This window comes from Aythya marila, assembly GCF_965140915.1.
Source record: "Aythya marila genome assembly, chromosome: 1".
NCBI lineage: Eukaryota > Metazoa > Chordata > Aves > Anseriformes > Anatidae > Aythya > Aythya marila.
The window spans coordinates 13,308,417-13,323,948 of NC_139042.1; the positions used below are offsets into that span (position 1 = coordinate 13,308,417).

General features: G+C 39.2%; 1 protein-coding gene across 1 annotated transcript in view; it reads left to right on the top strand.

Annotated features, from left to right (window-relative positions):
- CNTN5 (contactin 5) overlaps window positions 1–15,532 on the top strand; it is a 688,982-nt gene that overhangs the window by 185,922 nt on the left and 487,528 nt on the right. Inside the window, exon 2 of the mRNA XM_082775391.1 lies at window positions 6,293–6,434. The gene's annotated coding sequence lies outside the window, so the exon portion shown is untranslated. The remainder of the gene's footprint in view (window positions 1–6,292; window positions 6,435–15,532) is intronic.

Here is a 15,532-nt window from a genome sequence, read left to right on the forward strand (position 1 = left end):
CCGCCAGTCGATTGGGACCTCCCCCGATAGCCAGGACTGTTGATAAATGATGGACAGTGGCTTGGCCAGCTCCTCTGCCAGTTCCCTCAGTACCCTTGGGTGGATCCCATCCGGCCCCATCAACTTGTGCACATCCAAGTGCCGTAGCAGGTCACCAACTAGTTCTTCATGGATAATGAGGGCCACATCCTGCTCCCCATCCCCTTCCACCAGCTCAGGGTACTGAGTATCCAGAGAACATCCGGTATTGCCGCTAAAGACTGAGGCAAAGAAGGCATTGAGCACCTCCGCCTTTTCCTCATCTCTTGTAACTAAGTTTCCCCCCGCATCCAGTAAAGGATGGAGATTCTCCTTAGTCCTCCTTTTTGTGTTGATGTATTTATAGAAACGTTTTTTGTTATCTTTAACGGCAGTAGCCAGATTGAGCTCCAGATGAGCTTTGGCCTTCCTAATTTTGTCCCTGCACAGCATCGCTACTTCTTTAAAGTCCTCCTTAGTGGCCTGCCCACTTTTCCAAAGCTTATAAACCCTCTTTTTCCTCCTAAGATCAAGCCACAATTCTCTGTTGAGCCAGGCCGGTCTTCTTCCCCGCCAGCTCGTCTTTGGGCACGTGGGTACAGACCATTCCTGCGCCATTAAGACTTCCCTCTTGAAGAGCGCCCAGCCTTCCTGGACCCCTCTGCCCTTCAGAACCGCCTCCCAAGGGACTCCACCAACTAGTGTCCTGAGCAGCTCAAAGTCAGCCCTCCGAAAGTCCAATACAGCGGTTTTACTGGTCCCCTTCCTGGCCTCGCCAAGAATAGTGAACTCCACCATTGCGTGGTCACTCTGCCCAAGACAGCTCCCGACGATCACGTCCTCCACCAGTCCTTCTCTGTTTGTGAAGAGAAGGTCTAGCGGGGCACCACCCCTGGTAGGTTCACTAACCAGCTGCGTCAGGAAGCTATCTTCCACGCTCTCCAGAAACCTCCTAGACTGCTTTCTAAGGGCTGTGTTGTGCTTCCAGGATATGTCAGGGAAGTTGAAGTCCCCCACGAGTACAAGAGCTGATGATTTTGCAACCTCTGTCAGCTGCCTGTAGAATTCCTCATCCGTCTCCTCATCCTGGTTCGGCGGTCTATAGCAGACCCCGACCAGGACACTAGCCTTGTTGTCCCTGCCGATCCTAACCCAAAGGGACTCGACCTTGTCATTCCCAACCTCGAGTTCTACAACCTCGAAAGACTCTCTAATATAGAGAGCCACACCACCACCCCTTCTATGCTGCCTGTCCCTTCTATAGAGCTTATAGCCAGGCATTGCAGCACTCCAGTCATGAGACTGGTCCCACCATGTCTCCGTGATGGCAACCAAGTCGTAGCCTGCCTGCTGCACGATGGCTTCCAGCTCCTCCTGTTTGTTACCCATGCTGCGTGCATTGGTGTAGATGCACTTCAGCTGGGCCATTGCCTTATCCTCCGGCCTTGCCATTGTTCCCCCTGGCACAGCCCCAACAATCCTAGCCTCAGCCCCATCCCCCTTCCTACCTAGTTTAAAGCCCTCTCAATGAGCCCTGCCAGTTCCTGGCCCAGGATCCTTTTTCCCCTAAAAGATAGGGACCCGTCTGCGGCCATCAGGCCAGGTGCTGAGTAAAGTGCCCCATGATCAAAAAACCCAAGATTTCTGCGTTGGCACCAGCCCCGGAGCCACGTGTTTAACAGGTGGCCTTTCCGTGTCCTCTCTGAACCCCTCCCTGCCACCATAGGGATGGACGAAAACACCACCTGCACTCCCGCTCCATCCACTAACCGACCCAGTCCCCTAAAGTCCCTTTTGATAGCCTTGAGGCTTCTCTCTTCGATGTTATCACTGCCCGCCTGGACTATCAAAAGGGGGTAATAGTCAGAGGGGCGTACCAGGTTAGGAAGCTTCCTGGCAATGTCCCTGACCCTGGCCCCAGGGAGACAGCAGACTTCCCTACGGGTAGGGTCAGGCCGACAAATAGGGCCCTCTGTTCCCCTAAGAATCGAGTCACCAACAACAATAACCCTCCTTTCTTTCTTGGTGGAGGCAGTCCTGAGGCGCGGAGTCGACCTCCTCGCCCCAGGCATCCTCCTGGGAACATTTGCTACCTCTTCCTCACACACTGGCCTCTCAATCTCTAGGGCCTCAAACCTGTTGTGTAAGGGCACCTGGGAAGGTGGGGCCGGAAGGGGAGAGCATCGCCTGCGATGTCAAGCAGGGACCTGTTTCCATTCCTCCTCAGCTCCCAGATCCCCTCCCTCTGCCCGACGGGGACAGGGCAGGGGGTCCGCCCCCATTTGAGGAGTCTCACCTCGGCACCTCCCCTTGAGGCCCTGCAGGGAGTTACTCCAGAAGTCTATCTCCCGCTCACACTCCCTGATGGCCCTCAACCTCTCCACCTCCTCCTTGAGCTCCGCCACCATGCGGACCAGATCATCCACCTGCTCGCACCTCACGCACGCAGTTTCTCTGCCTCCCGCCGATGGCAGCAACAGGCTCAGACACTCCTTGCACCCGGTGACTTGAACTGCGGCATTTTTTAACGGGTAGTCGGTCTGCGTGTGTACCGACTTTCTGGAGAGCGCGCCGTGCCTGGTGGCGACCATTATCGCCTAGTTACGGCTGTTGTTAAGGAGGTGTTGTTTGTGTGTAGGGGGAGCGCTCTGCCCTTCCTGCGCGCCCTGCCTGCGCGAACTGCCGCGCCACTCCCTTCTGACGTGCCACGCCCTGTTTGCCCGCCCTGGTCACCGCGCTCCTGGTCGCTCGCGCTCCCTAGGGGCAGCTTTTGAATGGCTGGGGAGGGGGCGCTGCTGGCTCCGCCTTCGCCTCGTCAGCCTCCCTCACGAGGGCTGCCAGGTCCTGGCGGCTCCCTCAAGTAGGCTCGATGCCGGAAAAAATTAGCCCTGCCTGGCCCGATCCCCTGCTCCGCTGCAGAACGCATCTGCCCCGGAGCCGATCACCTCGGCAAAAATCACTGCTAGACTGTGAGCTATTCTTCACAGCCTTCCTGCATAACCTTTTTGGGGGTTATTTTACACCTCTCTTCTACTCTAATTTCCTGTTCAGTGTATATTATAGCATCTATTAGTCACAGAATGTGGAAAAGTATAAAACTCTACAGCTGGAGTACTCTAAGGATTGCAAATATCCAAAGAAAGGTTTGAGACCTTTGGGTGTAATGGGCTGTAAAAGTAAAAGCTGTGATTTACTGTTTCTTCCAGTTACTGAAACCTGATGGCTAGCCCACCTTCTGTGGAATTCAGTGATCTGCAGATGTTTATATATAATAAGAAGTTTGAGTAAATTGTGGTCATTTTCCTTTTCCTTTTAATGCATTGTACTTCCATGACATTGTGTAACCTTTTTTGCACAATGATTTTTGTGTCATTCAGTTCAAAGCCAAAAATACTACACAAAGATTTATTATTATTCTAAAAGCAAAACAGCTGAATTATTTCTGTTCTTTCAGGTTAAATCAGTCTAAAAATGAAAAATGTTAATATCTAAACATATAACTGTGCATGAACATGCAGTAATAGCATATATGATACACATACACATGGAGATCTTGAATACCTGTGTAGTTTATGTAAGAGAAAGAAACTCAAAAAAAATAGAAGAGATAAGTGCTTATTGAACCTAAAAGAAGAGATTTGGCATTATTTCAACAGAGAATGTCTGTCTTTTGGAATGTTTCTACATTCCACTACCTATATATATATATAGGTGTATATATATATATATATACACATGTATATATATATATGTGTGTGTATGTATATATATGTATATATATATACATACATACATGAATACATTTATATATATAAAGTATATAAAACACCATAGGATAATGTGATTCTTAAGGGCAGCGTTTTCCTTCCCCACGTGTGGCTGGAAAACCTCCAGGCAAACGACTGATCAGCTTAATAACATCTAGGAATTAATTCCTAACATCTAGGAATTAATTCCTAACATCTAGGAATTAATTCCAAAATATGCTATGAAGGAGAGGAATTGTTATGCTTAAGATATTTTCATGGAAAACAAACAAACAAACAAACAAACAAAATACCTAATGTGTAAAGTTGTTTTTTTTTGTTTTGTTTTGTTTTTTTATTGTGTAATTAAAATTCTGTCTTGAAGAATTCTTATTATCACAGTTCATCTTATTACAAAAAATAAAGGAAAGAACACTATTAGAAGGAGTAAGTTGAAACTGCCATGCATACTCTCCTCATATCTACCCCTTTTACGTTGTTAAATGCAATTTTCCAACACCATCTGGATGCAAATGTTAGCTTCAGTCGGAAGAATGGCTAGTTCTCTATATCTTGAGTCCTCCACTAGGACTCAATGATTTCTTCCTTGTGGCTAGCATGCTCACAACTTGCTAATTCTTCACTGGTTTTCAAATGCATCTTTCATCTGGATTTACTTTTTATGGTGCAATGATTAAAAACATAAAAATACTGTAAGAGAATTGGAAGTGAGATATAATTCTCTCTCTTCCCACATGGTGGCTTCATCACTTAATCTCCCTCTTCATAATCTTTATAAAACTTGACTCTTGTCAAGTTTTGTGCTAAGCCTCAAAGAAGAGTGAGTAGTCTGCCCTCCTACTACCTTACATATCTAATTGGTTATTGGACTGCAGATATGGCTTTGAATCATTCAGGCAGTATGGGATTCAGCCGTAACATCACTTAAGCAAATTCTTATCCACTAGCGTGGTCTACAAAAAGTTAATGAGAAAAGCATCAGATTTTCTCTCTTGTACTGTTTTTTGTTTGTTTGGTTGGTTGGTTGTTTTGTTTTGTTTTGTTTTCCTTTTTAAATATTCAATACAACTCAAAACTACTGTTCAGTCCCTGAATTCAGTGCCTCACCAAAAGCAAGGTCTAAGTAAATTTTTCAATTCAGACTTCAATACCAATACAATAAGGAAATTTTTCATAATACTCAAGTGCGTTAGCTATGAAATCGCTAGTTAGTTCTACCACAAAGCCTTTGACAGAACTTCAGGTGTATAATGTATTATACACCTATTATATATATAATATATATATACTATATGTCTATATAATATATATAATATATATATATATATTATATATATATTATATATATATATAGACATATAGTATAATATATATAATATATATATATATTATATATATATTATATATATATATATATATATATACATATAGTATATATATATATAGTATATATAATATATGTATAATGTATTATACACCCTAACAATAACATAAACAGCTCTGACTAAGACAAGTAACTGGCATGTTTGTATAAATGTATGTATGTATTTATGATTAAACCTAAAATTATTTAATAGACATAGTTCCCAGGTGCTGACTGACTTCCAGGAAAATAACTTATGTAAAGAATAACTTGGAACAGGAAGCCAAGGAGTCAAGCAACTGAGTACATAAATTAGGTTAGGCACAAGAAAAACTAAAAACTAAAAAAAAAAAAAAAAAAGGTGTTCAAAGGTGTTCAAAAAAGAAGGTGTTCAGCCTTCATGTGAAAGTTAACTAACCCAGAAGCTCACATACTGTCACAACAGTGGGATTATTTATTTATTTTATCTTTTGTAATTGAAGATGCTAGCAATTGTACAAATTTACTAAAAGCGTTGTGTCAATTTAACTTAATGAATGGCTATCTGAGGTGTTTGGTTTTTTTTAGGGGCTTAAGCTAAATTGAGACATATGCCTGTAGCATCATTTCAAATGACTCATTTGAAAACAAAGTTATCAATGACTATCTTAATTGTATGTTATCTGGAAAAGGCAGCTTTTTATTATTAAAATAATATGGAAAATCATAATTAGAAAAATGTACATGAAGTAGTTTAAAATTCACCAACAAAGATTATTAAGCTTAACAGGCAAATTAGTGTAAACTTGAAACTTATTTTTTCATTCTTTTCAGTACTATCATTTCCTTATATGGTAGCAAAAAGAATTCTTTGTTACTGTTTCTTTCATGTGGGAGGGAAGAGAAGGTTGGAGAAAAAGCACTTTTTTCATAACAGCATATAGCAAAGCATTTGCATATCCTGTAGCCATTCCGAAACAAGAAAGGTGTCTCAGATTTAGTTCATATAGCCAACCAATGCTGCCATGTCATGTAACACACAGGGAGTGATACATGAGAGTTAAAGAAATTGATCTCCAAATACAAGGATTGAGTGATTTAAGGGTCCAAATATAGGTCTACACATACAGTTAGCTAACACTATATATTTTTTTTTCTGTTCCAGAGATTACTGAAAAGGAGTCCTAACATTTGTCGATTCAGTTCTGCTCCTGAGCATCATCAAATTTCAAACATACAAGAAAAATTTTGTGGAGATCATCTCTGTTTTGAAGGACAACATCTGGACAGCCAGTAGGAGAGCTGAGGTAGTGGATATTTAAACCAAACTATTTGGGGAATATGTTTATGAGCGTTATTGCTTGCAGTTATTAGTTTATAAAAGTAAGATCAAACATAGAAGCTTTTGCCAGTAATTCATCTTGAACACCCTTGCCAATAGAACATAGATTAATAAAAAGAGAGATCCAGTTTTCTGGATGTTACTATTAGGTTTCTCACCGTGGTTTTGTAGAAGATACTGTCTTGAAAGTGTTCACCACCCCTTGTATATGTTTTAAAATAATCACTGTGGTATTCTTGGGACCTGAGCATGCTGAATAACTTCTTAAGATAGTTTATGACTCATTTTTAATAGTATTTGATCGATTCTGGAAAACTCTGGAAACAAGAATCAGACACTACGTCTAAATTGCACTTCTAACCTTCCAGGTATTTCAGTGTGGCTTGGTCTGGTTCTAGAATATGTTGGGTTTATTATAGGAGTCTGAATTAACAGGCAAGTTCTCATGAAAGTAAAATTAAAGATCAAGGCTAATGCAATTGGTTAAGCAGTAAACATTTGTTCCTAAATAATCTTAAGTGGCTTATGTAACTCAGTGCATGTTTTATTATTATATTCAAATGAATACAAATGTATACTAATGATAAAGTTGAAGGTAAAAAGTGGTCTGCTCATTAAAAGCCCATTGTGACACAAACTGGTGCAGTATAGCAGCTGTAAGTATGATTCTTTTGTATCTGATATTCATTTTCCAGATGAATGATGGATACTCAGTTTAAATTTATCATGAATACATCTGCAGATGGAAATAAGATGGAGTAAATGTCTGTGGTTGTCTATTAATGGGTGTGCTTCATCATATAATAGTTGAATGACTTATGATCATGTAGTTCAGTTTAATTAATTTTTGAATTGAGTCTTCATTCTCAACCTCAGACTATGTTTTATTAGTAGGTCAACATGAAGAGTCTGCTAAAGTGCAGTGTGTGGCTGTGCAAATATATTTGGAAGCACATAGTTCATTGCTGGATGTCAGACATTTTACCTGCCTACCTAACTAATTGAGAATCATAAGACTAGGAAGCCATAGTAATGAATGAGACAGTGTAGTCTGACCAGGCATAAGTGAATTAGAACTGATGAACTTGATATGAGTAGATTCACACTGTCATTTTAAATATAACACAGTTTAACTCATTTTCCTGCTCTTGAGAATTTATTGCAACCATTAAAAGTATAGGAAAGCATGGTGAATTTTAAATTGCTTTCTCTATACAAGCCTTATTATAGTAGAAGATTTATTGAAGGATAACCTTTCTATAAAAAAGTGGTGTTGCTCTAAGTTCATGTAAAATAGACATTCTGGCATCTAAGAGATGTCATTAATGTCCCTGAGGAGCAAGAGGTGTTAGAAGGAGAGAAGAGGGAAGAGTATTTCCAGAGTCATAAATGAAAACTCATTCTCTGTTCTTTTTCTGTCCAAAGAGAAGTAGAGATAAATTTAATACATAATTTTATTTGAGAATTTAACTTTCTGCAGATTTCTGTTTATCAAAATTGTAAGAATTCTGTAAGTCTTTCAAGTCTTTTGACAGTCCAACTTTGGCAAATACTTAAGGATCATTTCTCTTGATATTCTTTCTACAAAAATCTCTAATAACTGGTGACTGAGCCAACTTCTGGCCTGCCAGCCTTTGTGTATGATTTTACCTTCATGCTCTTTTACTCTGAGTCTTGTGTCTGTTTCTTAAAGCTATGTCATTTATTCACAGAAACACAGAATAGTTGAGGTTGGAAGGAACATCTGAAGATCATCTAGTCTAACCTTCCTGCCAAGCAGGATCGCCTAGAGCACATTGTGCAGAATGGCATCCAGGCAGGTTTTGAATATCTCCAGAGAAAGAGACTCCACAACCTCCCTGTTCCAGTGTTCTGTCAGTCTCACATTAAAGAAGTTTTTCCTCATATTCAGCTGGATCTTCCTGTGTTTCAGCATCTGCCCTTTGCTTCTATCAGTGGGCACCACCAAAGAGTCCAGCCCCATCATCTTGACATTCACCCTTAATATATCTGTATATATTGATAAGATTCCCTTCTCAGCCTTCTTCTCTCCAGGCTAAACAGGCCCAGCTCTCAGTCTTTGCTCATAAGAGAGATGCTCCAGTTCTCTAATCATCTTTGTAGCCCTCCATGGGACTCTATTTAGGAGCTCCATATCTCTCTTGTACTAGGGATCCCAGAACTGGACATGTTATCCAAATTTGGTCTCACCAGGGCTCAATAGAGTTGGAGGATGATCTTATTTGACCTGCTGGCAACCCTCTTCTTAATGCGCTCCAGGATGCCATTGGCCTTCTTGGCCAGAAAGGCGCATTGCTGGCTCATGGTTAACTTGCTGTCTGCCAGGACTCCCAGATCCTTCTCCATAGAGCTGATTTCCTGCAGGTCAGCCCCCCAGCCCATACTGATTCATGGTGCTATTTCTCCCTAGGTGCAGGAACCATCTTAGCCCATTCATCTTAGCCCAGCTCTCCAGCCTGTCTCTCTGAATGGCAGCACAGTCTTCTGGTGTATCAGCCATTCCTCCCAGTTTTGTGTCATCAGCAAGCTTGCTGAGAGTGCACTCTGTCCCTTCATCCAGGTCATTGATGGGTGTTGAACAAGACTGGACCCAGTACTGTCTCCTGGGGGACACCTTTAGCTACAACCTTCTATCCAGACTCTGCTGCTCGGCCACTCTCACAACACTCTGAGTTCTGCCATCCAGCCAATTCTTAGTCCACCTCACTGCCCACTCATCTAACCCATACTTCCTGAGCTTATGTCTGAGAATGTTCTGGGAGACAGTGTCAAAAGCCTTGCTGATGTCAAGGTAGACAACATCCACTGCTCTCACCCCATCTACTCAGTCATTCCACCACAGAAGGCTATCAGGTTCGTTAAACATGATTTCCCCTTGGTGAATCCATGCTGACTACTCCTGCTCACTTTCTTTTCCTTCACATGCTTATAGGTGACACCCAGGATGAGCTGTTCCATCACCTTTCTAGGGATGGAAGTGAGTCTGACTGGCCTGTAGTTTCCTGGTTCCTCTTTCTTCCCCTTTTTGAAGACTGGAGGGACAGAGGCTTTCTTCCAGTCCTTGGGCATCTCCCTACTCCCTCAGTGTAATGGGGGAGAAAATTGAAAAGAAAAGTGCAAGAACTCATGGGCTGAGATAAGGACAGTTTAATAAGAAAAAAAAAAAAAAAAAAAGATATGCAATATGATTGCTCACCACTAGTTGACTGATGATTCAGGTGCCCCCCTTAGCCAACTTCCCTGGTCTCATGGTTCAGCATGAACAATTCATAAGGTATGGAATACGCCTTTGGATATCTGACAGTTTGGGTCAACTGTCCTGATTCTGTCCCCTCACAGCTCCTTGTGCACCCCTAGCTTCCTTGTTTGCAGGGCAGCATAGGAATCTGAAAAACCCTTAACTTAGTGTAAGTACTGCTCAGTAACAACCAAAGCAGAAGTGTATTATCTGCATTATTTTGATCCTAAATCTAAAACACTGTGCCATATAAACTACTAGGAAAAAAATAACTCTATCCCAGTTGAAAACAGGACAAAAATAATCCAAGATTGCCCATGAAACACAAGTCATTCTGTATTTTGTTCCACTTCTATAAACAATTTTATGCCCAAGTGTGAGCTATTTATTTACTGGTGAAGACTATGCCCTTAACTGCCCCACACAGGGTTGGGACAATCCCAGACAAGAGTACAGACTGAGAGAAAAACTCTTTGAGAGCAGCACTGCAGAGAAGGACTTTGGGGTTCTGGTGGATGAAAGGCTCAACATGAGACAGCAATGTATGCTTGCAGCCCAGAAGGCCAGGTCTTACCTGGGCTGCATCAACAGAGATGTCACCAGCTGGTCAATGTAGGTGATTGTGCCCCTCTACTCTGCCCTGGTGAGGCCTCACTTGGAGTGCTGTATCCAGGTTTGGGGCCCCAGCACAAGAAAGATGTGGACCTGTTAGGGTCAGTCCAGACGAGGGTTACAAAGATGATCAGAGGGCTGGAGCACTTATCCTATGAAGAAAGGCTGAGGGAGATGGGGATGTTCAGTCTGTAGAAGAGAATCCTGCCTTTCAGTATTTAAAGGAGTCTTGTAAAAAGGATGGAGAAGGACTCTTTACTCGGGTAGATAATGTTAGAACAAGGGGGAGTGGTCTTAAACTAAAAGAGGACAGATTTAGATGATTATAAGTTAGGAGGAAATTCTTCACTCAGAGGGTGGTGAGGCCCTGGAACGGGTTGCACAGAGAAGTTGTGGATGCCCCATCCCTGGAGGTGTTCAAGGGTAGATGGGGCCTTTGCCAACCCGAGCTAGTGGGTGGCATCCCTGCCTGTGGCAGGGGGGGTTGAGTCAGATGATCTTTAATGTCCCTTCCAACCCAAGTCATTCAAAGATTCTCTATGATTCTACAGTGTTTTTTTTTGTTTGTTTTGTTTTTTTCCTGTTTCTATTCTTTATTCTCTACAAATTTATCTGCAGTTGAATTTTCCAGGAGTAAAGATTACATGCACAACTATGTTAAATCAGAATAGCTGGTGCACGTCAAAGTTTGGTTCGCCATTTTAAGTTAATTACTCAGATAAATGTAGAACAACAGCAGCAAAGCTTGCATAAATAAAAGAAATCTCTCCAGTGCATATTTTTGAATAGGCTACGTCAGTCCTCTTATTATATCTATCTTTACCATGTGAACCTGGGCATAGTGATTATATTTATTAGATCTTTTTAGAACTGCTCTTTCAAGTTTTACTTTAAAAAAATGCTTCCATTAGTAAAAAACAGTTGCTAAAATGGACCATATATGTTTGTCATATATTGTTATTTAGACAATCTGAAATTCTGACAGTTATAATAGTGATGGACAGGAACAAAAGTATCAGTGATTTGCAAAAATACATCTCCACATTTTCTCCCAAATGCAAAGATTTCAGTAGATTAACATATTGAGTGAGTAGAAGGACTTCACATGAATTAGTCATTTCTATATGTGTGGAATTTAACAAACCTTAAATGGCTTGTGCTAGATAAAATAAAAACAGAAAAATGACCTTTATCTTTGCCACCACTGCAAATCATGTTGTTCCACTGTTCCAGTGATGCGTAGAGGTGGATATAACAAAGATGAGTACAATAGACTTTTCCATAGACTGAGTTTTCCAGGTCATTTAATTCTCTCTAGTGTCTTCAGAACCTTTCCAACAGAGCTAATGATAACAGATTGCCACATTATCCTGTTCATAGTGACCTGTTTGGGTAGACGCCAGAAATTCTAGTCACTCAAAACTATGGGTGAAGAAAAGTGTTTACTAATTCACTTCTAATGGTTACTGTAACGTATTCGGAGAAAATAAAATAATACATTGCATTATTGAGCACTTCATGTGCTAAGTAATGATTTTATTATTCTGAAAATTGATCCTTTGATTTGGATTGCTGCTATGCTATAACTTGTTCTAAAATTTCCTTGCAGAATCTGGCCTCCTGCCAATTCATGTTCCATAGGATTAGTTTCCCCAGTCTGACAAGTTTGTTTTTACAGCATATAGATAGTTAAAGATCCACACTAACTAAACATACTAACTTACTTCTCTTCTTGCTAAAAAAAGAACTAACTGTGACTCAGATGGTGATGAATACACCATTTCGCTGGGAGTTGTGATTGCTTCTGGAGTACATTAACTTAGAAAAGTGTGACTGAGAAAGTTTTTCTACTTATGCATATGGTCATGTTCAATCTTGGACACTGATGATTTTAGGTTTTGTCCAAGTTTTTTGTATCTGAATCTCCAACGTAATCTTCTGATAACCAGGAAACTTGGAATAACACCAATTTCCATTTATTATTTTTTTATTAAATATATAGAAATAATGGATCTTCCCATCAGCTACTTCAATATAAAGTGTTTCTCCATTCCAATCAGAACAAAATAATTTTGTGGAAAAATATCTTCTTGGTAGTTCTGCTTTTGAGATACTTTGGTCTTGAATATTACTCCTACCTACTTTTGAAGAGTTAGAGGGATCTAAAATTTTAAAAGTTAATTTATTCATACAGATTCCTAAACCTGGATTTTTTTAAATATATATATATATATATATATATATCATATGTATATGTATAGCATATGTATTTTTCAAGTACATATATGTGAATAAATATATACATGAAATATTCAAGTATTATATATATATCTAAACTGCATTTTATCTATTTCCTATAGAAATGCTATGTACATCATACTCATTCCATATCAATGCAAATTTCATGTTAAAAGAATTACCAAAGCTTACTATGCACCAATGATTCATTTCAACTTTCAATTTATACCTTTTTGTTTCCTAACTTAGGACTGATATTGAAACTTGTGTTGAGCATGTAAGCCAGTTGCAGAACCACTTTATCAGCAGTTTCAAGGGGTGAAATAATTCCTACTGCTTTGACAAGATGAGAACTAAAGCTCAGTATTATTTTTTTATCATTATACTAATAATTAGCATTTATTGGTTATAGCAGGAGTATTTTTTCTATTTAAAGTCCTTAGAATGAAATCTATTTTCATCATTTTAATAACATATGCAGTGGGATTTCTAAAGAATTTATGTAATTAATTCTTTCAAATTCATATGCATATTGTTATTGCTTTAACATTTGATACTGATAGAACTGAGTTGCAAAATATTTAATGACATTTTGCAAGTAATATCTTATTAAGTTTGTCATTACCACCTGACACAAGCAATTTTAGAAATCAACAGTCTTGTTAGTTAATACTAATGAATGTGGCAGTCACACGTCATTGTCTCTTACCTTGGTTTTCGTGTCTTCTTTTTAGAGGGGAGAGGAGGAGGAGGGGGCTTCTTGCTGTTATAGGCTTCAGTATTATTGATTGTACAACTGTAAAATCACTTGTTACTGACATGTCTGGATTTTGTATCACATAAAAGAAAGTAGGTAACTGCCAAGAAAAAAATAAGTGGCTACATATAGAAACAAAGTTCATAGATTCATAGTGTTCACATTAAAACCTACCTGTGCTGACATGACAAACTCAGCTCTGCCTCCTCATGACCTCCCTGTAGGCACTGGGGGTTCTGTTAGGATCATTCAAGCTGTCTCTGCTTGAGGCTGAGCAAGTCCAGCTCCTCTTGCTTCACAACAAAAGTGCTCCAGGCCCCATAGTCTTGGTGGCCCCTCTCCAGTTGGTTACCATCTTTTTTTTTTTTTTTTTTTTTTTCCCCACTGTTCTACATACAGAAATTCTCAGAGAAGTGTGAAATAAGACTTTCTTTAACTTCATTAGACAACATTCAGAAACATGTTTGATCTTTTATTCTGATTTGAGGCCAATTTTTATTTAATTTAAAGTAGCATGAGTCAGACTCTCATTGATTAACAAAAATAGAATTTGGCCTTCAGATAAAAACATCCAAAGGGTGCATCCAGTTTCTTAAAAGTCAAGATCTTGTATAACTCCTACTGTCTCTCTCTCTCTTTTTTTTTTTTTTTTTTTTTTTTTTTTACATTCAGAAAAATCAGAATGAGATAAAGAGGGAAAATAAGAAACATAATAATCTAATTTGATTTTTTAGGCATTTTCTTTACTCGTGTCTTTTGGTGATACTTGCACAGCTGCAATTTCCCATAAACGTCAGATTCTCTATTTAAAGGGAATAAGCAAAAAGAAAGAACAACTTTTAACTGATGTGAAAGGCATCCCTGTATAGTTGTTCTAAAATGAGTGGGAACCATACCAGATCTTGCTATGAAATAAAATATCTGAATGGGTCTGTTTCACTAATGTTGGTAAACACTCATGCATATCCCTACTTTTCCAAGAGTCCAGCCTTGCCCTCAGACCAAGATATGGCAGTCATTAGTGTAGCGACTTTAAAGACAATGTACATCCTTAAGAAACTATTATAATTTAGCATTGTATGAGGGACTGAGTAAAATAAAATATTAGTTTTACATGTAACTGTTTTTCTTTGATATACTTAAGTATAGGCATGATTTATTTTTATCCCTTTTGTCCCTTACTAGATCTAATTATTAGTGAGTAATTTTTTATTTTTTTAGGCCTTGACTTTACCTCATGTTTGTTGCATGTGGTGATGTTCTGCTTCTCTGCTTTTAGATACTAAAAGACATCTAAGTGTGGGTTGCTCACTGCTGCTTCTTCTAGAGGCAAGAGAGAAAATGAAAATGCAGGACAAAATTAAGTCCTCTCAATATAAAGTCCTAAGAAATAGAAATACGTAGGCAATTTGTCTTGGGTTTATTTCTATTAGCTTGAAAGGGAGCTCAGTGTTTCTACATCAGACACAGGAGTCACAGTCAATGAATATTGTGCATAAGTGAATATGGCACTCATTTTGATAATTTGTTAAAACTAAAGCTTTTAAAACTAAAGCTTTTTAAAACATGGACTTTGCTGTAAAGAAAGAAAAAAAAAAGGTACGTAGACTGTATCTGTTATTTAGCATCTGCAGGTTTTAGGTCACCATTTGTTGGAGCAGAATAGAATAGAAATACCATACTTTTTCAATGATTCTTTTCTTTTACTCCAAAATCTTTTCAAAATAATTAGTAATTTAAGAACAAACAAGTAGATGAATTATCACACAGAATAATCTAACATAATTAACATAATTAATTAAGCATTAACATCTGGATAGACAATTAGAACCATTATGACCATGGTGTTTTAATATTAGTGGTGAAAGAAATCACCAGATATATTTACTAAATAATAAAATGTGGAAGGAATCACATGTGTTGAAGAATAATTTTGATAGAATCATACCCACTGGGCTGAGTATATTCTGGATTTCAAGAAAGTTTTGTGTGTCAGTAGAGACACACCATAGAGAAAGAAGTATTCTTGAACTCTGAAAATCAAGGCTTTTGATAGAGATTCACTCCCCATTTTTGCCAGACTGTCAAGGCCACTGTCCTTCAAGAAAACCCTTCCGTGGATGAAAAAGGAGAAAAAGAAAAAAAAAAAAAAAAAGTCATTTTAACTTTTTTAATATGTTAAACACATTAAAGTGCA